The sequence below is a fragment of the Dermacentor albipictus genome, chromosome 3 (assembly GCF_038994185.2).
Source record: "Dermacentor albipictus isolate Rhodes 1998 colony chromosome 3, USDA_Dalb.pri_finalv2, whole genome shotgun sequence".
Taxonomy (NCBI): Eukaryota; Metazoa; Arthropoda; class Arachnida; order Ixodida; family Ixodidae; genus Dermacentor; species Dermacentor albipictus.
Genome location: NC_091823.1, coordinates 56,114,883 through 56,136,439, shown reverse-complemented (window position 1 = coordinate 56,136,439; position 21,557 = coordinate 56,114,883). Strand labels below are relative to the sequence as shown.

The 21,557-nt window shown below is 45.3% G+C and overlaps 4 non-coding genes across 4 annotated transcripts; all 4 read right to left on the bottom strand.

Annotated features, from left to right (window-relative positions):
* Nucleotides 1–12,586: 12,586 nt before the first annotated feature.
* TRNAR-UCU (transfer RNA arginine (anticodon UCU)) lies at nucleotides 12,587–12,658 on the bottom strand. The gene has a single exon. It is a non-coding gene; the product is annotated as a tRNA-Arg (tRNA).
* A 5,862-nt stretch (nucleotides 12,659–18,520) lies between these two features.
* TRNAR-UCU (transfer RNA arginine (anticodon UCU)) lies at nucleotides 18,521–18,593 on the bottom strand. Its single transcript has one exon. It is a non-coding gene; the product is annotated as a tRNA-Arg (tRNA).
* Nucleotides 18,594–19,097: 504 nt separating this feature from the next.
* Nucleotides 19,098–19,170, bottom strand: TRNAR-UCU (transfer RNA arginine (anticodon UCU)). Its single transcript has one exon. It is a non-coding gene; the product is annotated as a tRNA-Arg (tRNA).
* A 535-nt stretch (nucleotides 19,171–19,705) lies between these two features.
* On the bottom strand, nucleotides 19,706–19,778 carry TRNAR-UCU (transfer RNA arginine (anticodon UCU)). Its single transcript has one exon. It is a non-coding gene; the product is annotated as a tRNA-Arg (tRNA).
* Nucleotides 19,779–21,557: the final 1,779 nt, after the last annotated feature.

The window sequence follows — 21,557 nt, the reverse complement described above, 5'->3', positions numbered from 1 at the left end:
TATTGTACATGGTCATTTTTTTCTGTGAGTAGAAAATCCGGTAGCATATTGAACGCTTTTCTGAAGTCCAGAAAGGCGCAGTCAATAGAAAATCCTTTTCCTAAAGCAGAAGCAAGATGATTCCGTTAACTGTGTGATATAAGAGCGTTCCCGAAATCCATGCTGAGAAGGCGTAACAAGATAATGACGATTCATTAGCACGACAGCAATCATGGAAAAGAAATATCGAAACTTTTGCAAGCAACACATCCGAGAATAATTGTACTGTAGTTCGCTACATCGCTTAGAGAGTCAGACTTGTGAATAGGAAAAATGATAGCGATTTTCCAGTCGTCTGGCAGGCAAGTCTCTACGAGTGATATATTATACATTAATTCCGAGTACTGTGATTCTGATGCAGCACAATACGAGAAAAAGGAATTTTAGGTGAGCCACCAGGGCCAACAGCTTCTAAAGAGTCTAAACTTCACAACAACAAATCTACGCCGCGCTCAGTGATTACGATATCATCCGTATCAACCAAACCCTGTAACTGTAATGGTCGCACGAACATCAAATGATATGTCAGGTGTGAAAACGGAACTGAAATAGCCATTGAAGCATTCTGGTTTATTGATCTCATCATGAACAATAATACCAAGTGCGAGTGGGTGTACAAGTAGTAACTCTTGACTGTTTTTTTTTTACCATTATTCCAGAATTCCAGAGGTTTTTACTGTAATCGCTTCTGAATAGAGTCAAGATACAGGCTTCAGAAGAACTTCAGTTTGGCCTAGTGGGTGTTTACTGGATATCATATTGAACGCATGCTGGTAGTACTTCCCTCAGGCACAGAAGGGTTTGGCCCCATATGACTCCGCTCATTCAACGATTGTAAAATGCGGGGTACTGATGCTCTGCTTAGAATCGGCTCTCCGCAAGTCGTGTGTGCACAGGATGCAGCTTGCCTTTGACAATGAGATTTCCTGTTTTAATACAGCGGGCTTCCCGGACTCTATGGTAACGCCAGTAGTGGAAACCCTCATGCAGAAGTTGAAATGATCTAGGAGCAAAGCAAGGGGAAGGACGACTACTCTGGCCATAAGACCTGAAGCGGTACCTTATATTCACAGGGTCACTCGCAATCTAAGGAAGGTGGCAGGCAGGTTTGGAGTCCCCCTTGTCTTTAGAGCCCCTTTCAAGCTGGCACGGCTCTGCCCCTGCATCTCCCGTGATCCTAAAGGAAGGTAAGGCTGTGGCAAGAACCATACCAGGCCGTATGCAAAATGCAATGTCGGAGTTGTGTACGAAATCCTCCTGGCGTGTGGCAAGTCCTACATGGGACAGACAGGACGGTGCGTGAATGATCGAGCCAGAGAACATGAACAAAAGTTAACGAAAGATGAATGGGCCCACTTGCCTGGACGCACTGCAGTGTCTGCCCCTGTGCACCACATTTTAAGGAGATAATGGTTCTGGGGAGAAGCCAGGACCAGAATGCGCGTGAACTGATCGAAGCATGTCACGTAAAAAAAAAAGAAAGGCCAAGACTATGTTAGTGACACTTTCATTAGGTTGTTTCAATCAGAGATAGATTTTTTTATAATTGGTTGCCCCACTAGGCTGATGAGTGTTCTTGTTTGCTGCGTTCTGCGTATGTTCTATTTGTCTCTATATGCCCACGATTAGCCGTGAATAAACCAGGTGAAAGTTACCGCCCGTGTCGCTTTCATGTTTTCTTCCGCTGTCCCCGTCTTTATTCACGGTGAATATGATATGCAGAGTCAAGATAGCTGTCTCGCAATGCGTGTTGCAACCTTGACTTCATGCGCTATTTTTTCATATATTAGTTCTACAGCGTTCTTATTTGAAGGTGTTTGGCCAAAAAGCGGGAGGCTATTTGTCTGTTTTTGTAAGAGGTCGCAAATTGTTTGTGAACCAAAGTTTTCTATTGCCTTGGGTCGCTGTTAGTATCAACGATAGTTCAAACATTTTCTGTCTCAAATCTGCCTCCCAGATCATTGACACTTATGACCTTAGCTTGGATTCTAAGTACAATAATATGTGTACCTAAAAGTTCACTTATATTACCTAGGTCTGCTTTTTTATTTATACACTCCATGTTTCAAGCAGGTAGTAGAAGATTGAACGAAAGCCAACAACATCTCGGACACCACAGCCTCGTGATTGCTTATTCAAGGAATAACATTCGTAGAAGAAGCGAAATCACGTCGATTAGTCAACAGCAAGTGTAATATGTTAATTTCGCTGACTGTTCTATAGCCATTCTGGTGCAGTGCAAGCGTATTTATTAAATTTATAATTTCTACTTTTCAAGCTCGCGTCACAGAAATGTTGGCAGATGTTCCGGCCCATTTAATATATAGCCCATCCATATGCCAAATCCTACGCCGTTGTCTGCAACACGAATTAATCAGGCTTTTGAAGCCGGGATTTATAAACATCCGAAGGAAACGTTTATATTCCATCGAAATATGCAGAATACATCGAAGATATGGATGCTCAATAAAAAAAATAAACATGTTCTTGCGGAAAAGTTTTTAACAATGGGTGCGTAACAATAAGAGTAACACTGGATTCCAGCTTCACCCCAAGCCAACTACGGCTTCGTGTAGAATGTATGTAGATGGTTCTCGTCAGATCTGATGTGGAGGTATACATTCCTTTTGCCAAAGATTACCTGAGTGATGCCACCTCAGTCGGTGATCTTGCGTCGGTCCAGCTCCTCTGATCGGGAATTATGAGGGAAGCGAGTCCTCTGTTCCCACTGTAATCCAACAAGTGACGCCTTCTACCTGTCACTAAATGTTAGCAGAAGACATTTAGCCAGAAACTCCACACTCATAACCGAAACTTAGAAAAAAAAGATTCTGGAGTGATGCCTCTAGGCAACACTCGTCCATAAAGGTTTATACGTGTGTAATCTTCAATAAAAAAAAGAAAGCCTGGACACTCTAGGTTCTGAGCTGCCAGCACACGTTTTAGTGCAACCAAGCAATTTGCCTCGTCCTTCACAGAAAATGAAGTATGGCAAAATGAGAATAAAGCGACATCGACTTGTAAAAATAGCTCATTGATTACCCTAAGTTCATTCTTAATCTTTAGATTCTGCATTTGGTGTCATATGTTTTGCGCATCCTCCCGAGCACTAAATTCGATACATAGTTAGTCATTCCCACCTCTTTATTTCTGCTTTTTTTGCTTGTTCTTGTAATCAGCTGATTCATGGCAAATACTTCGCTGTTGCTATGTGCAACAATCATTAATGACAACAACAGCGACAATCGACCGTCACTTTTTGCGACATGACATTCAGCAGTCCCAAACCTGCTATTTACGTTATTGGCCGAACTGTTGTAAACAAGCATTTAATTGCAGTGTTTTCACTGATTAGTCGGGGAATTTCAAAGAATCCACAAGTCATCTGATTATTTTTGCCCACTGTTACGATTTCTTCGGTTTGTAAACGCAGATGTTCTAACTCATAGCGCTACTTCAAAATTTATGTGAGCTACTCTTCACCCTAACCCACTCTGTTATGTTGGAGCGTGTTACGCCTACGTGGGGAAGTATATAAAAATATCTTATATGGTTTTGTCGCAGTCCACTGCTCTTCGAGACAGTGAAGTTCCTGTCTTCGTCAGTCAAGGCACCCAAAAGGCATAAAAATGGCTTGGCGATGTTGTGATTGATTTTGGGCAGAAAAGGTGGGTTATGGTGGGTTATGCGCATTAACATCCTGTTTGACCAGCATGGCATACATGCAGGTTTTAACACATTCTGTGCTTAACGTTTGGCTAGTTGTTTCCGCTTACTTTGCGGATGACTTAACTATAACATCCGCTATCGTTTAATGTGTTTACTGTCTCTGTTACAATACCACGTAAAAATCATCCGTGAGCTTTTGAGGCCGCATTTCAATTGCACTGTTTACATGTATATTACAAATATATTTTGCTGTTGTATAAAATATCCAAGATATTCGCTTTGCATTTCAACATAGCGGACAAGTTGTCATAAAGAATGGCTGCCAACTGACTCACCTCTTTTCTTCTGCAATAAGGTTCTATTTCTAAAACGGTAACCATAGGGTGTACCTGCATTTTCACAGAACTTATTTTATCGCTTTCATTGGTTCACTGTTGTAAGCACAGCTCTATGAATGGGAAAGAAAAAATACGTCAAGAAGGGCACCGGCAAAGTAATCACACTGCCGGTCTAGAGTCGCAACTTTCGAGTGTCGCCCTACTGCAGGATATTGCTTCGGGCCCAGGGTTATTGCAACCCACACGTCTTCGCTAGTCAAAACAGCATGGGAATGGAGACAGTGCACTGAAGACAAACTGAAACCAACATAAAAGTCAAGAAAATCGCGCAGGTAGTGAACAAGTTGAGCATGTGAACCTCAGTGCAGGGCGCTCCAGCGAGGTTTAATAACGGCTGCTTCGAAATGTGCGCTGTGTGCAAGGAAATATAGGAAACATAATATTGGCCTGACTTGAGGCAGCTTGAAGTCATTCATGAGATGCACCGCAGCCCGCTTCATTTATTTTACAATATACCGGTCTGTTTTTTGAATGTTTCAGAGAACATCGTTGGGGCTGATATTCACGCTCCAATCGAAACGCCCACACTGAAACTTCCGCGCAATTTTTCTCGGTAGTGGCAGATGGGGCCACATATTTTTTTGTGGGTGGATTAGTCGAACGGCGGCGCAAGGATATTTGCCACAAGGCGCATCGCCTGAGATTCTAGAGCAGCTCTTTCCAGTTTTCTGTAGGTACTTATTTTGTTTAGTCGGAGTTCATTACAGAGCGGCCCTTCCGGCCAGTAAACGAACCACATTGCAAAGTTGTCTTGCAAAACATTGAAGAGGTATGGTGGCATTTCATAAATCATTCGTAAATCTTAAAAAATATTTGGATAATGAGAATAGCAAGAGACTCCGCAACGTTTGCGAAGTGGCATTGTCTATTATGTTGAGACTAGCTGTATATTAGTCACAGCATATCCTGCTGGCATATATACTAGATAAACCTCATAATTCCAAATTTTGGTTCTTCATTTTTCTCATATAATATCCTGAGATATTTTCTTTCCGATACTTCAATTTTGAAGAGTTAAATCTTCAGACAGAAGGTTCACAAAATAAGATATTTATTTATACTATGTATTTTTCATTACGGTTGATCCCATGCGGTATCAACAGTATTATCTGGACCATGGACTCGATCTACCTTCCCGAAAGCCACTAGAGGCCTCCTGCACGTTTGTAAAGTGAATAGCTTTCTTCGGGTCTTTCGCCCGTTTTCGGGACGATCGGTAGTGGTCAGACTTTCACTGCCGCTGAGAAGGGCATGTGGTCTCGTACAACCACTTGTGAGCTGCAGTCTTTTCCGAATACCTACTGTTACAGCTCTTGAGACGCACGTACTGTGGAGGAGCGCTCACTAATCACAGCATTCATCTTCTGCCCCTGTTGAGGCTGCGCGAGAGGGCTCTGGTGGAGAGAGAGGGAGGATCGCAGTAGTCTTCCATGCCAGTCCCAAACCGTGACAAAATTAAGAAAGGAGATTGATCCAAACGGAACCTGGGTAACTTCGAGTAACGTCGAGTGGCGCTCAGTGGCACGCAACGTATCTTCTTTCTGACCATCGCCATTTAATGGAGCCATCTGTCAAAGACGCCCTCATAAATACAACTCACAATAGGAAAGCTCGTACATAGGGTGAAGTAAACGTGGTGCGCTCATGCTACCAGATGCTCCACATTTGTGGCCCTTTTTGTTAGTTAAAATAACTACGAGAAAGCTATCATCTGATAGAGCAACTGTGCTGCTGCGTGTCTAAGGCAGTCGTATTCACTTCAGGCACTAGCAGAGCCAGTACCGCCTGCGTTGTACTTCGTTGTGTTACTATGTGTATTAAAGACACCTTTACTGGGAATAAAGATTACCAAGAAAAGGTTTCAGCTTTCTTCGGGTCTGATCGCTGCAACATTTTAGGTCATTGTGTACTCACTACGATGAGTATATCAGCAGATACAGAGGATGTGTCCGCTTAGAAATGTACAGGTACAGGTCCTGAGTTTGTAGGCGGATGGTAGGGTGGTCTAATAGGTATTCCCCTTTTACCGCGTCTTGATTTTGTTGTGTTACGCACATTTCATAGCAAGGTCAGCATCCAAGACCCAATGTGAAGCATATATATAGAAATCAATACTGCAGATCGACGTGACCGGACTCCCGTGGAGCGCAGCTGAAGTGGTCACTGCCCAGAAGCTGTCACCCATAATAAATGACGGAAATTTTACCAGTTTCTAATTTGATTAATAAAGCGAATAATATTTTGCCTACTCTCCCTGGTTTGGAGTGCCTGCTGTTGCGTCGGTGCGTGTCTCAGTGAGTGTATTTTCGAATGCGCAGCTGGCTTTTCCATCGTAAAACGCCAAAACAATCTACATATAACCGCAACAAATAGTATAGGCTCATAAATATATCTGAAGCACACCGACAGCCTAATGAAATAGCTCATCATAATCAGCAATTTCTTTGATTTAACAATTTTACTGCTTTAACAGTCTTCCAGAATAGGCATGCGCGAATGGCATAACTTAACTGTAGAATTCTTGCTGGCGATAGTTCTTTGCGAATAAACTTGTCAATGCCAATCTTTCCTATGACAGCATTATTGATCGCCTTCGTCCCTGTGACATTGCAGCGTAGGCATCTCACACAGTACATGCACCTGACTTGATATTTCATTTCGGCATACTTGAGTGGTGTGGTGCATAAAAAGACAATCACATGACATCAAAGTTGTGACGCTTGGGGTGGGGAAACACAAACATGGCATGAAGTTGCTTGCTTCATTAGATTAAAGTACATATAATCATATGCATAGCCGTTAGTTACAGAAAATTTAAAAGAGGCCCCGTTAAATAAGCTTCGCTGCAGATTAATTCCTACGTGGGCGTTGGATCTGCATAACTTTTTTTCTGCTTGTCTGTTGTTTTACCACACAAGGACTTCTAGTGCGGGTATTTCGCAGACTTCCGTGTCACGGATACAAAGAAAATTACGTCATCCCTTGACATACCGGCCCCTGTCTAGGCTGCTTCCTTCAGTCCAAGCGAGTAGGTGTTTCTAACAGATTTGTGCCCTCCTAGCGAGCTAAATGGTGTTGTAGACATTAGCTGCCCTGCTCTAATTAGAATTTTGTCGTTATCTTCGTGGTTTTGCTGTGATTACTTCTCGATGTGAAGGGATGGAGGCCTTGCTTATTGTTAGACCTGCCACTCGCAATGTCACTGCAACGGAATGGTATCGCACCACCTGTAACCGTTATGAAAGAACACGGCAAAGCAGGCCGCGCGGAGACAGATGCTGTCACTGACAGCTCTACTTGCCAGGGCCATTAGCTGGTGTTGGTTCAGGCACCTTACGCCACTATTTGCGAAAAGTAACCAGCGAAAACTAAGACCCTGGCCCAGAAGGAGGCACACACACACACGGTCGCCGGCGACGGTGTGAGTGTGCCTCCTTCCGGTCCAGCGTCCTTGTTTTCGCTGGTTACTTTTCGCTTAAGACTGAAACCAACTAGCCCAGTAATTCACGCTTTTAAACTCCAATATATATGCTACTCGCTCATACATTGAGGCTCGGCCACATCAAATTGATCGTATAAATATTTCATGACTAACGCATCCCACAAGCGTACCTGGTAGCTGGACCTGGTTAACTCGAACAGGCTAGGTGACTATGTGTCAACGCCTCGTTTCGAAGGGACCGCCAATAAACCCTCATTATCTACATCATCAACAACAACAACGTACCGTGCCACGGGTCAAGGGATGTGACATGTGCTCCAAGAAAGTCTCTGTGTTTATTCTTCGGTAAACCGTATGGCACCTCCTCTCAAGTTATACGGAGCGCTGCTGAAGAAGCGAATCGCAGAGCTACGCATGCGGCTGCGGCCAGGCAGCGTAGGGTTCAGCAGAGCGCTGTGCATAGAGGAGCACAAGCCGCAGCTCGCCATTGACACCGGGCGGACATTTCAGACAGTTCTCGTGAAAACAACGCGAACAGATTTCGCTGTGGAGGCCTTGTAGTCTGTGGTGCTGAAATTGAAGCTATATCGAGCGGCTCCTCAAGCTGATGCTGTGACTGTGTGGCGTGTGCCGCGAAGGCGTATGAATTTTTTATTTATTTGCTTTGAACATACAAAAACAATCGCAGAGAAGAGACGAACAATTCGCCGCAGAGTTCCAGAGTTCTTAAGCCTTGTCCAATAAAGAAATCATCAACACTTGTGGGCCTACATAAATACTTTGTTGCCCCCTTGTCCATGCTCTCCAAATTTACTCCTTTTCAATAAGTTATGCACATTTTAATGACATATACTTGCAAACATATTTGTGACTGCTGTTTGCGTTTCTATGGCCACTCAGCTGCCGCATCTTCTGCGGTCAGCTACTTTGGTTAGGAATGAAATAGTTCAGAATTATTTTTTTTTATTCTGGTTGTGCCCTATTTGTACAAGGCGTCAGAGTTTCAGGTAGGTTTAGTTTGTGCCTTTATGCCAGTAAACCACTACCTACGCCGTTTACGGTGATATACCATCATTACCGACATTTTCGTTGCGCATCTAATGCATGCTTCTGAGCGTCCCAGTTGTATGTCTCTGAATTTTTGCGTATTCATCCATTGTTGCTTCTCGTAAATCTTCAAACAATCCCATACTTCTATCGTGAATTTCGTAGTAATTTTCATGATTGACCTCACCTAAGGATGTAGTTGTTTCAAGTTCAGATACAACATATTATTATTCATCTCGTCCTCCTTGACTCAGCCTGTTGCCCGCTTTTGACTGGTTAACTCATTCACAAGATAGCTCACACCTCCAATCTGGCTTAAGTTACAAAACATACAAGCAGATGGTATCCTTAATTATAAAAATACACCATAATACTCTGACAACAGGACACGACATCATCTTACATTCGCTTAAGGCTCACTGTGGCATCGCCGGCAACAATTTTGCTGACAAAAGCTGCCCCGTCTGCCCACGAAGACACCCAGAGCCTCCAATACGTTTTGCAAGAACGAATGCTGCCTGAGAACTTCGTCTACTTACACTAAAAATAGCACATGTTCTCTACAGTTTCCCAGACAGACGCAGACATGCAGCAGTCATGCGCGCAAGGTAATGTTTACCATCAACTCACCACTGTCGTGTTAGACTAAACGTTGAACAAATTAAACATTCGCCGTCAACATCACCGCTAACTATCGTCAATAAACGAAAACAGCACAGAAAGCTTCGTTTACATCGATTCCCACAGTGCGTGGGACCTGCAAAATTTTTTACACAAAATGTAGTCACATTAATTCTCGTCGCCGTCATCAAACGCTGGTTGTTGACGAGTTTAGTAGCTCGGTTACTTTCAGCACAAGATCACTATGCCATTTAACCTCTTGCATGAAAACTGTGCATCATATGCTTCGTGACGGGATTGCTGATTCATGAGTGCATTAGGCACAGCTATAGCAAGAGAGATTTGCTTAAATCCCTATTCCTCGAAGCGTGCTTTAATTATCAAGCATGAGGACTCAGTCAGTCAGGTATGCAACCATAGTGTAAACAGACGCGTGGAGCAAAGTCAATTATGTTGCGCCGCTTTCAAAAGTCATGGAGCTACGCTCACGTCACCTTGACAATCTGTAATACAAGCTGGATGTCGGGCCATCAAATGAACGCAACTTGAGAAGCTGGGGACGCCACTAATTGGGGTCAGCCACAGAGCGAAATCCTCCCCAATCGGGCAAAGCCTCGCTTCGCATCATGTCAAGCGGTCACATAATGAAACAAACATACAAAGCCTTCCATTTCGGCTCTATATGCGCATTACATGGTTTCCGAAGCCTGAAGTTGTCAGAAATTCTTCGATTAAATTATTATACTGAGGCAAAACGACGCTTCCACCCGCCAAGCAGTTCTCTCGTTTTTTTCTTGCAAAATATATTTATTAATATTTCTCTTTTTCTTTATAAAGAGAGGACGTCAAATATTGCATGTATATATCATGCGTCACTGTAATTGACGAAATTATACTTTGATATAATAACCACTTATTTGTATATAGAGAGACAAAAATAAAATGAATGGCAGGGAGGTTTACCAGGGCGCACCTGGTTTGCTACCCTGCATTGGGGTAGAGGGAAGCGGAGAGAAAAGGAAAATAAAAGAAGGAGAGAAGGAAAAGAAGGACAAGTGATTCGCGCACAACTGCATTCACCTCACCATCAGGGCGGTCACAGAGAACAGTCGTCTCCGAAAAGTGCAACAGTTCCCGTCCGGCCCACATTGACAATGGGTACAAGACTTGGAGGACGCTTGAGCTTTGCTTTTAAGAGTGCAACATGATAGCATTCAAAGATCCCTGACTCCTCCTCATGCTTCCGGGCAAGTTCAGGTTATGCATCCTTAATGTTTACCGGGAAACGCTGGCGGTGAACGCTATGCACGAAGGAGAGCTTTCTGGTAGACACGCCGCCTCATGCGTCGGCTGATCTCGAAGGTTGTAGCCAGCAGCGCCAAAAAAAGAAAAACAACAACATAATTTCCAGGCTTCTGTTATTAATTCGCATTTTTTATATTTTAGTCGGAGAAGATTTCACATGAAAGGAATGCGGTGTCGGTGTTTTGGGCTGTCATTTTCAAAATTAAGAGGAATAACATTGTCAATAATGTAAGACAAGGTATGACCAACTTTAGTGATAAAATGGTGTAGCAATAAAACCCGCATATACCGAATGTCATATAGAAAGGCGTGGCATATACAAGTACCTAGATATACACTAAAACTTTTGCTCCTAGGGACGCCGGCGGCGGACGCCGACAGCGGATTTTCTGCGACGTGGGGTCCCTAACGCTGGAGTGTTTGCTAATAATTGTTTCCTCTCGGGACGCCCCATCGTCCACTAGACTTAAAGCGGGGCGCAAAATCTTTGTTTCATTGTTAAAGGAGGAGCATGGTGTAGGATCTTCTTATATGGATTTATCGCAATCGCAAACGCTGCCCCAATCACTGTCAATCATGCCAATACATACACTGTAGGCCTCCATGAAAGCGACGCTCAGCCGCAAGCAATATAGTAAAGTTGCATCGCATCGGGATACATCAGGCAATAGTTGAAGACACAATGAAGGGTAAGGGAAATGAAATCTTTAGGTTGCACATTCCGATCCATTCCAAGGTTCTGAAACACTGCGGCGAGAACGTAGACAAAGAGTCCTCGCTTCACCAGGCGTTGCAATGACAAAGGCAGACGCTCGAGTAGTTCGTGGGCGGATCGCGCTGCTTCGTCACCTTTTTCATTGCGATGAGGCAGCAATGACCCTGCAACCACTGAAATTTTATTATGATTATGTGCTTGTTTTCAACAGCGCGCTGATTATATTTTCTTATTCAAATACTAAATAACTTCAAAGACACACAACGCGTTGACGAACCTTTGTCCATGACTCCCTAAACGCGCCAGCGTTCCTTGGCGACTTCCGTCATCGTTCCGTAGGGGGAAAAGGCTGTCCACACATCTTCGTCCTGCACATTGTACAAAATCGAGTGGATCTTCATCGTCACGTCCTGGTCGTCGGGATCAATAACACTGCACCGTCGTTCTTTCATAGTCACTTCACGGGCTGAAAGCAGCTTCTCCATTCTTTCAACACTCTTTAACGTGATAGCCCAGATGTGGTTCATTTGCACGCCCCCAAGGCGATAATCACGGGGAGGAGTGCCAAACGAACCAGTGCGTCACGAAGGCCTTGCTCTGACGTCGCCGTGCAAAAACAGCGTATTTAAAACAATTCGACTTGTTGGTAGCCGCGTCAAAATAACTTCATAATCCTGGTTACTCGAGACAGCTAACCTGTTTCCACGTCCAAGCTGGGCCGCTAATACCTCTCTGTTGGAGCAAATGATGCGCACGACCGTCACGCTCGGTGACCGAAAGCGGAATATCACTGTGCTACAAGTACCACACGAACGCAGTCATGCGGATGACTGTCCCGTTCTTAGGCTCATAGTGAAATCTGATAAACGCATTCCCAGAGAGAGTTGCAGCTTGCACACCACAGAAGACTACACCCACCGGTACCAATTACTTGGCAACTACATACCCCCCCCCCACCCCCCGCCTCCTTCTTTACGTGCCTTTATTATGCTGTTACGTTGTTGGATACATATTAAATTAGTCTGTTACCTTGCATTGAATAAAAATAAAAAATTACAATTCCGTTTTGTGGTCTTCTGCGCCATAAACATATGATCTTTAGATATACCGTACTTGGACATTCTACTTTAACTTTGACTACCTGATATTCTTTAACGTGCACCCGATGCAGGGTACATGGGCGTCCTTGCATTTCGCGCTCATAGAAAAGCGGCCGACGTTGCCGGGGTTGGATCCCACGCCCTCCGGCTCAGCGCACATAATAAATGTGCATTATAATGCAGCCCTCTGTACAGTGGTAGCGCACAGACCTACGAACCACTAAAAATTCACGCTGTACGAAACAGGCAGCATCACTGCCGGGATCGAACCCGGGACCTTTGGATTAGAAGTCCAACGCGCTATCCACTGCGCTACAGGGACCACACGTACGCAGCCATGTGGGTGACTGTCCCGTTCTTAGGCTTACAGTGAAATCTGAAATACATAGGCGTACAGAGAGTTGCAGCTTGCACACTATACAAGACAACACCTACCAGTACTACTTACTTGGCAACTGAGAGCCCCCCCCCCCCCCCGCTGCTGCCTCCTTGTTTGCGTGCCTTTATTATGCTGTTACAATGCTGGATGCATAATAAATTATGCTATTACTTTGCATTGAATAAAAAGTAAAAATAACAATTCCGTTCTGTGATCTTCTGCGCCTTAAACATGATCTTTAGCTAGACCGTAGGTGGACAATCCATGTTAATTTTGATTACCTGATGTTCTTTAACTTGCACCCGATGCAGGGTACATGGGCGTTCTTGCATTTCGCTCTCATCGAAACGCGGCCGACGTGGCCGGGGTTTGATCCCACGCCCTCAGGCTCAGCACACAAAATGAAAATGCATTCTAATGCAGCCCTCTGTACAGTGGTGGTGCACAGAGCTACAACACAGAAGAAATTTACGCTGAAAGTTAGAGGCAGCATCCCTGCTGGGGTTCGAACCCGGGACCTTTGGATTAGAAGTCCAACGCGCTATGCACTGCGCTACAAAGTGTTTTTTCTTTCTTTCCGGTTTGCAATACATACAAATATGAACAAAACACTGCGAGAAAAAAAATTAAAAGCGTCTGCCACTCTGACGCTGACGCGAGGTACTTAAACGCGCTTCATAGATGCAAGCTCATCTAATACTGAAATCCCGTCATTGTCTTCGTTCCTTGCCTTGCACACTTCCCGCATGAGGACCATGCTCTCAATAAAGTTTTCCCTTGAAGTCTGAATCTTAATATGCTCATGACGTATCGCCATTCATGTTTTCCATAGACTGCGTAGACACAATAACATGAACATATCATGAGGGGCTCCATCATCATTTGAGGTAGGGAGAAAGCGGATTCCGTACGGCGTCACCGGTAGCTCTCCTTATTAAAGTTCGTTGCAAGATCTGCTACAAGAATACTGCGTCTGGGCAGTCCAGGAACATATGCTCTATTGTTTCTGGTTGTCTGCGTAATAAACAGATGACTGGCCATGCTACAAACAAGCCTTTTTGTTCGAGCCATGGCTTAACCGGTAACGTTTCGCTGTCAAGTTGAAAGAAAAAGGACTTGGCTGATGAGCGCACCTGCATCAACTTTACTTTTTTTAACACATTTACTACATTTTCTATACAAAACTTGGTCATATGTATTGGTGTAGGCAGCAATGTGTCGACAATATCTTTGTAGAGCTTCTTTCGCTTAACACTGCTTACACTTTAAGGAAAAACGCGTGCACAAGAATTGGTACGCCCATACAACTTCATGCAGAAAGCCCTTGATAATTGTTCTCGCTATCAGTGTTGACACAATACAATTTGGTAAAGCGTCACTCAGACGCTCCTGAAGCACAGTTCATAAAAATAGATTTTGTTGATCGCGCAAGAACCTAAAACGTGAAACCACTTGCTTCAAGTACAAGTGAGCTAAGTCCAGGCCTCCTCGTTTCACCAATGTGAACAAATTGGTGCGGCTGATACGTTCCGACCCAGATCCCCAGTTATATACGGCAAATTCTCGGTGCAGTATTTGTATGCTCGTTTTTGATGCGCATATGGCCTGTAACACGAACCAAATCTTGGCGACGAGAAAGAGGTTACATACGTTTGCTCTCGCGAACATAGAAAGGTTCCTCCCACCAAATTGTTTAGTTTTTTCCTTCACTTCTGTGCATTGCTCTTTCCAGTAAGCTTGCGTGTTCCGAAAATGCTGTAGTGGTGCACCAAGGTATCTGATAGGAGTAGTCGTCCACTGTAGATTTTCCATTTCAGTGGGAAAATGTTCCCAAACCCCGTGCAATATTCCTACTGATTTTCCCCAGTTAACGGAACTTCCTGACATTTTACAAAGTCTTTTGGTGACGTCAACCGCTTTATTAACGCTTTCTTTATCCCGACAGAACACTGCCACGTCATCTGCGAATGCTAGTATCTTTATTTCACTCGCGCCTACCCGATAACCTACGATTTCACTACACAAAAGTACCTTTAAACAAAATGGCTCTAAATATAATACAGTAAGCAAAGGTAACAAATAGCAACCTTGTCTCAAAGGAGATTTGAGTTGTATATTTTCCGATAATGTATTAATAATTATGATCTTAGAAACTATTTCATCATAACACATTTTAGCACCTAATAACGTACATCCAACGTTGGCATGTTCAAGTATAAGAAAAAAGATTTTATGCGCCACCCTATCAAATGTCGTTTCCAGGTCCAACTGTAATATTGCCACCTTCTCTGAAAAGGCATCACAACACTCAAGGACCGTCCGTGCCACACGAATGTTAGTCATAAAGGACGGGCCTTTTATTCCACACGTCTGGTGTGGTCCCACTAACTTCTGTATGACCGACTGTAGTCGCCTCCCGAGAACTTTCGTGTATATCATGTAGTCTGTATTTGTAAGGGTAATGGGACGATATGCCCGCACCGAGATTAGAGTTTGAGGGTCTTGACTCTTTGGTATTAATACCACATGGCTCTCACGAAACGAAGCTGGTAGAACTTGTTCCTCATATCACTCATTGATTAACTGATCGAAAAATATTGCCATTTCCTTTTTAAACGCCTTACAAAAAGCGGCGCCTAATCCGTCAGGGCCGGGTGCTTTACCTACAGCTAACTCATTTATTGCTCATTCTGTTTCTGCGACAGTTATTGGCTGCTCAAGGTTCAGCCTTGCGTCCTAATGCAACTTTGGAAGAAGCCTAAAAAACTCACTATCGGAACCTTCCGAGTGCTCGCGTGTACTGCGTAACAACTCGCTGTAATACTAATAAAAAGCCCGCTGAATGTGTTGATTTTCATGCACAATTTCCTTTCATTATCTAATGCCTCTTATCTCCTGTCGTGAAGCGTAGCTCTTTTCGTCCGAAAGCGCTCTTTTGGTCGGTACTTCAGCGCACATAATGTTTCTGCGCGCGCACGTATAACCGCATCTCGATATTTCTCTTAATCGCTGCTTTCTAATTGACCGTTTATTTCTTTTATTCCCTTCGCAAAGCTACCTAGGCAAGCACCTTCCACTGTTAAGTAGAAGTGAAGTTGACACTGCAACTCTTTTTCTTTTCTTTGTTCCTGCCGTCGTAAAGTGCATGATCTTTCCGTTGCCATTAACTTCGTTTCCTGCTTGAAACATTGCCATGCTTCTGCAATACTTTGATGGTCCTTTTCTAATAGGTTCTGAATATGAACTTTAATTTTCTTAACGAAAACATCTTCATCTAGTATTTTCGAGTTTAATTTCCGCAACGCCCAATTAAATTTTGGTTTTCTAGGGCCCAATGTAAAGAAAACTAAACAGTGGTCACTATATGACACAAATTTTACCTCATAGTTGCTACACATTGGAATCCAATCAGCAGACATATACACTCAATATAATCGTGCATGGCTGACTCCTTGAAAATGCTTGAACCTCGGATTCATACCATTTCCCACGACATGGCCTACATCTACCAAATCCACTTCGCCAAAAATTCCGGCTAAAAATTGCGCGCTTGTGTCGTGAACCGGTGGGCTTAGCACTCTGTCCTCAGCGTAACACACACAGTTGAAATCCCCCATCAATAAAATGTTGCTTTGACAATTCAATTGGCTTTTAAGGCATTAAAAGAAAACCTTGCGTTCACGTTCCTTGTTAGGCGCGTAAACACATATCAGTCGCCACTTCACAGCTGCAATAACAAAGTCGCACACTATTTGTCTGCCATTCACGTCACAAACCACGCTTTCAATAACCGCATCCAGTGAACTGCGAACAAAATGGGCGCACCCACCAGACCTCCCTACACAATGTGATACACAAACCTAACACCGTGGCTGAAAAGCCGCTACCATACGTTCCGTTCCTTCTTCACTTTCGATTTTACTTTCTTGCACCACGATAATGTCAAGATCAGTTTCCATGAATAGCGTGCTTAGCTGGTACTGCTTTCGCTTAGAACCAAGGCCCCTTACATTTATATTTCCAACAAGTAACGCAAATTGGCGGAATTGATTATGTTATGAAGAAGGAAAGGACCGGTCAGCACCTACATTCACTGCACACAACTCGCTGCACACTCAAGCTTACCGGCATAGCGCAGCGAAAACCATCCTCTGGACAGTCGTTGTTGGATTCCAAATCTATGGATTTCTATCACCGAACTTGCGTCTTGTGGCAGCCGCCCGCTACCCCACCATTCCCCCCCCCCCCCCACACACACACAAAATAAGTAAAAGGAAAACGGAAAATGTCTGTAGACACACTATCATACTATGTCGGCAATGACGCCGACGGTTTCCTATCGGGCGGCACATTCGGCGTCGGCTTCAAAGTCGGTCGCCGGACATTGGTTGTATTCAAAGGCGGCTTGCTTTGAACCGCTTTGATTTTCCCTGGTTCGCCGTCATTGCTTTCCTCAAGGGACCGCTTCGCTGCCGTACCACTTGGGCCACTGGTGTCCATAGGGGTTGCCTTCTCCGCTGCTGTCTTCGTTTTGTCTTTACTGCTGTCTTTTGCAGCAACTTTAGTCACTGCGTCCTTGGCAGACGTCTCCGCAGCCGCCTCTGCTCTTTGCACTTTATCGTCCTTTCCATGCATGACAGTGCTGCAGGATCCGTCAGGCGTATAGCGAGGACTTTTGCCTTTGAGCCCTGCGTAACGTCTGACCCACCAGCCGCTCCCTCGGCATCAGCGGCATCAATGACGTGCTTTTGTAAGACCTCGTCAGACTTTGCGGGGCCTGTGATGTTCGCATACGTCCGCACACACTGACTCTCGTCGTGGCCAAAGTGCTGGAAAGTAGCACAGTGCGGTACGTGACACTGCTTCCTGATATGTCCCGAACGGTTGCACCTCAGGCATAAGGGAAGCCCTTCAGTGGCCACGAGAAGAGCCATCATACCGGCTACTCGAAACGGATGTGGCAGATCCTCAATGGTCACGCCCGCCTTCAGCTTCAAGGTTACGGTGCGCGTTGTCGAACCTTTATTGGAGACACCTCGCACACGCCAGCGTTGTCTGGTCATCTCAGTGACTTTTCCATACGCTGCGAGTGCCGCACGTACGTCTTCGTCGGGGACATGGTGAAGCAGCTAGAAAACTTTCAGGTGTATCTCCTGGTTAGCCGGGTCCAATACTAGCCACCTTCTTTGTGTCACCTCAGCTTCGTCGCACGCCAACATTTTGTTCGTACACTCCGAGTTCCTGAACGTAACCCCCCAAACTTGGTTCATCTGGAACGCCCCCAAAGTGACAACCTCGGACAGCAGCCCCAGACGGGCCAGCATGTCCCGGAAATCTTCCGCGCGAGATGGGTTTGCAGTCACGACCCCGTGAAGGAAAACAGTATTCAAAACACAGAGTCCCGTTGGCAATTGCAGCAAAAGAACTTGGTATTCCTTGTCTTCATCTGTAATAATCCTGTTTACGTGGCTCGGCTGAGCCGCAAACACCGCCCCACCGGTGGAAGTCATTCTGCGTCCGCACCGAACGGTAGCCGGAAGTAGAATCTCTGTGCTACAGGGACCACACGTATGCCGTCATGCAGGCGAGTGTCCCGTTCTTAGGCTCACAGTGAAATCTGAAATACGTACGCTTACAGAGAGTTGCAGCTTGCACAATATAGAAGACAACACCCACCATTACCAATTACTAATTACCCTCAGGCTCAGCAAAAACACTAAAAGTGAATTCTAATGCAGCCCTCCGTACAGTGGTGGCGCGCAGAGCTACAAAACCGAAGAAATTCACGCTGCACAAAAGAAGCAGCATCCCTGCCGGGGTTCGAACCCGGGACCTTTGGATTAGAAGTCCAACGCGCTATCCACTGCGCTACAGGGACCACACGTACGCAGTCATGCGGACAACTATCCCGTTCTTAGGCTCACAGTCAAATCTGAAATACGAACGCGTACACAGAGTTGCAGCTTGCACACTATGGAAAAAACACCCACCAGTAGCAGTGACATGACACCTGAGTGCCCCCCCCCTTTCCTCCTTTACGTGCCTTTATTATGCTGTTACCTTGCATTGAATACATGGTAAAAATCACAATTCCGTTCTGTGGTCTTCTGCGCTATAAACATGATGTGATCTTTAGATAGACCGTAGTTGGACAATGCATGTTAATTTCGATTACCTGATGTTCTTTAACTTGCACCCGATGCAGCGTACATGGGCGTACTTGCATTTCGCTCTCATCGAAACACGGCCGACGTGGCCGGGGTACGATCTCACGCCCTCAGGCTCAGCACAAAATAAAATTGCATTCTAATGCAGCCCTTTGTACAGTGGCGGTGCACAGAGCTACAAAACAGAAGAAGTTCGCGCTGCACGAAAGAGGCAGCATCCCTGCCGGGGTTCGAACCCGGGACCTTTGGATTAGAAGTCCAACGCGCTATCCACTGCGCTACAGGGACCACACGTACGCAGTTATGCGGGCGACTGTCCCATTCTTAGGCTCACAGTGAAATCTCAAAAACTTACGCGTGCAGAGAGTTGCAGCTTGCACGTTGTAGAAGACAACACACAGAAGTACCAATTACTTGACACCTGAGCGCCCCCCGCCTGTCTCCTTGTTTACGTGCCTTTATTATGCTGTTACCTTGCTGGATACATACTAAATTATTCTATTACCTTGCATTGAATAAAAAGTAAAAATTACAATTCCGTTCTGTGATCTGCGCCTTAAGCATATGATCTTTAGCTAGACCGTAGTTGGACAATCCATGTTAATTTTGATTACCTGATGTTCTTTAACTTGCACCCGATGCAGGGTACATGGGCGTTCTTGCATTTCGCTCTCATCGAAACGCGGCAGACGTGGCCGGGGGTTGATCCCACGCCCTCAGGCTCAGCACACATAAAAAAAGTGCATTCTAATGCAGCCCTTTGTACAGTGGTGGCGCACAGAGCTACAAAACAAAAGAAATTCAGGCTGCACGAAAGAGGCAGCATCCCTGCCGGGGTTCGAACCCGGGACCTTTGGATTAGAAGTCCAACGCGCTATCCACTGCGCTACAGGGACCACACGTACGCAGTTATGCGGGCGACTGTCCCGTTCTTAGGCTCACAGTGAAATTTGAAATACGTACGCGTACAGGGAGTTGCCGCTTGCACACTATAGATGACAACATCCACCAGTTCTACTTACTTGGCACCTGAGCGCCCTCCTTCCCTGCCTCCCTCTTTACGTACCTTATTGCTTTCCAAGCCATTACGGCATCTGTCAGAATATTGGTGCTTGCTATATCTATATATCTTCTGTCCGATTGAAAAAAAGCCTGCTGAACTGGAAATAGTGCTGCGCCGCGAGCGGTTGCGTGGCATTGTTGTCGAGCCTTAATGCACTTCTTTTAGTTTTGCAAGAATTTTTACATATCACGTATTGAGTAACTGAAAGTTTGTTAGAAATTGTTCAAGATGGCCCGCAGTTTTCTCATTGTCACTTTTGCTCTCAATATAATATTTGTGAGGTTGAATATTATTAATGCATAGTTATACCAAGTACCAGGATTTGCGTCACTTGCCCCAAGTGAAGGCCAACACCACTATATTGGTTCTATGCAGCCACGTGGCACTTCCATATATTTAAATTTAGGCACAAGTGCGAGGTCTTACATATATACATATTGTTACGGTGGGAAAAGAGGACAATGTCGACGACGGCGAAGACGACAAATTGGCAACAGCCTCGCCGCATTGTCAGCTGCTGTTTATCGATCTCTTGTAAAGTCATCGAGTAAACAGTTTTATACCCGTGACATTTTGGCGGAGGTGCAGGGTACTTGTATTCGTCACGGAGCTCCGCTTGGACGTCTCATCCAGGCTGGAAGCATGCTTCCAGCGGAAGGCATCGTGTCTGCCGCTGCAATGCCGACTGCGCATACCCAGTACGTTGTTCTACCGCAGCCACGAGACCCCGATAGATTCACCGGCCTTGATGGTGTTGACGTAGAAGAATTGTTGGGGATGCATGAGCGCATGAGTAATGTGAGCAGGTGGGATCCGACCATAATGCTGGTCAATGCAGTGGTCTATCTCGACGTAACACCACGAACGTGGTTTTACACACACGAGGATGAGCTAACCAGCTGGGAGTTGTTTAAAAGTAGCTTTCCGACGTTTCCACCACCTACCATCCTAACATCCACTACCAGTCGACCACTAGCCGCCAAGCGACTACTCGCCACGCGTGCCCAAACTGCTGCTGAATGGTATGTGTCTTACATTCAGGACGTCCTCCCCTCTGTCACAAGATCGACACGTCCATGCCAGAGGCCGACGAGGTTGGACACATTAACAAAAGCAACGCGCACGACACATTAAACCTTCTGTTCTTTAGAAATTTATCGACTGTCGACGCCATCAGAAAGGAATGCAACCCTATCGAGCAAGCCCGAAAAGTCGCCATGTGCACAATCAGTTTACACGGCTTTCAAATAGTGCAACGACCTCTTCTTGTACCTACCCCACCGACCAATCTAGCTTGCCACGACCAACCGAAAACCTGACCTGCTTCGTACGCCGCGAACTCGAAGGAGTGATCCCTGCCTCGCCTCAACAGATGTCTTGGAACACCACAGCTGAGACGATATCGCTAATACAATCCGTGGTTCGCCAAGAAATTGCTAATGTTGGCCTTCCCAGTGCCTGCTCTTTGAGTCGTCCTGACACCGGCCCTGCTCCTGAGCCTGGGTCCTATCGCAGTCCACCCTACAGTGTCTGTTATCCCTACACTGCCCGGAATCCATCGGACTGGCGTATACCTGATGACAGACCGATCGGTTCCTGCTGCGGCTGAATC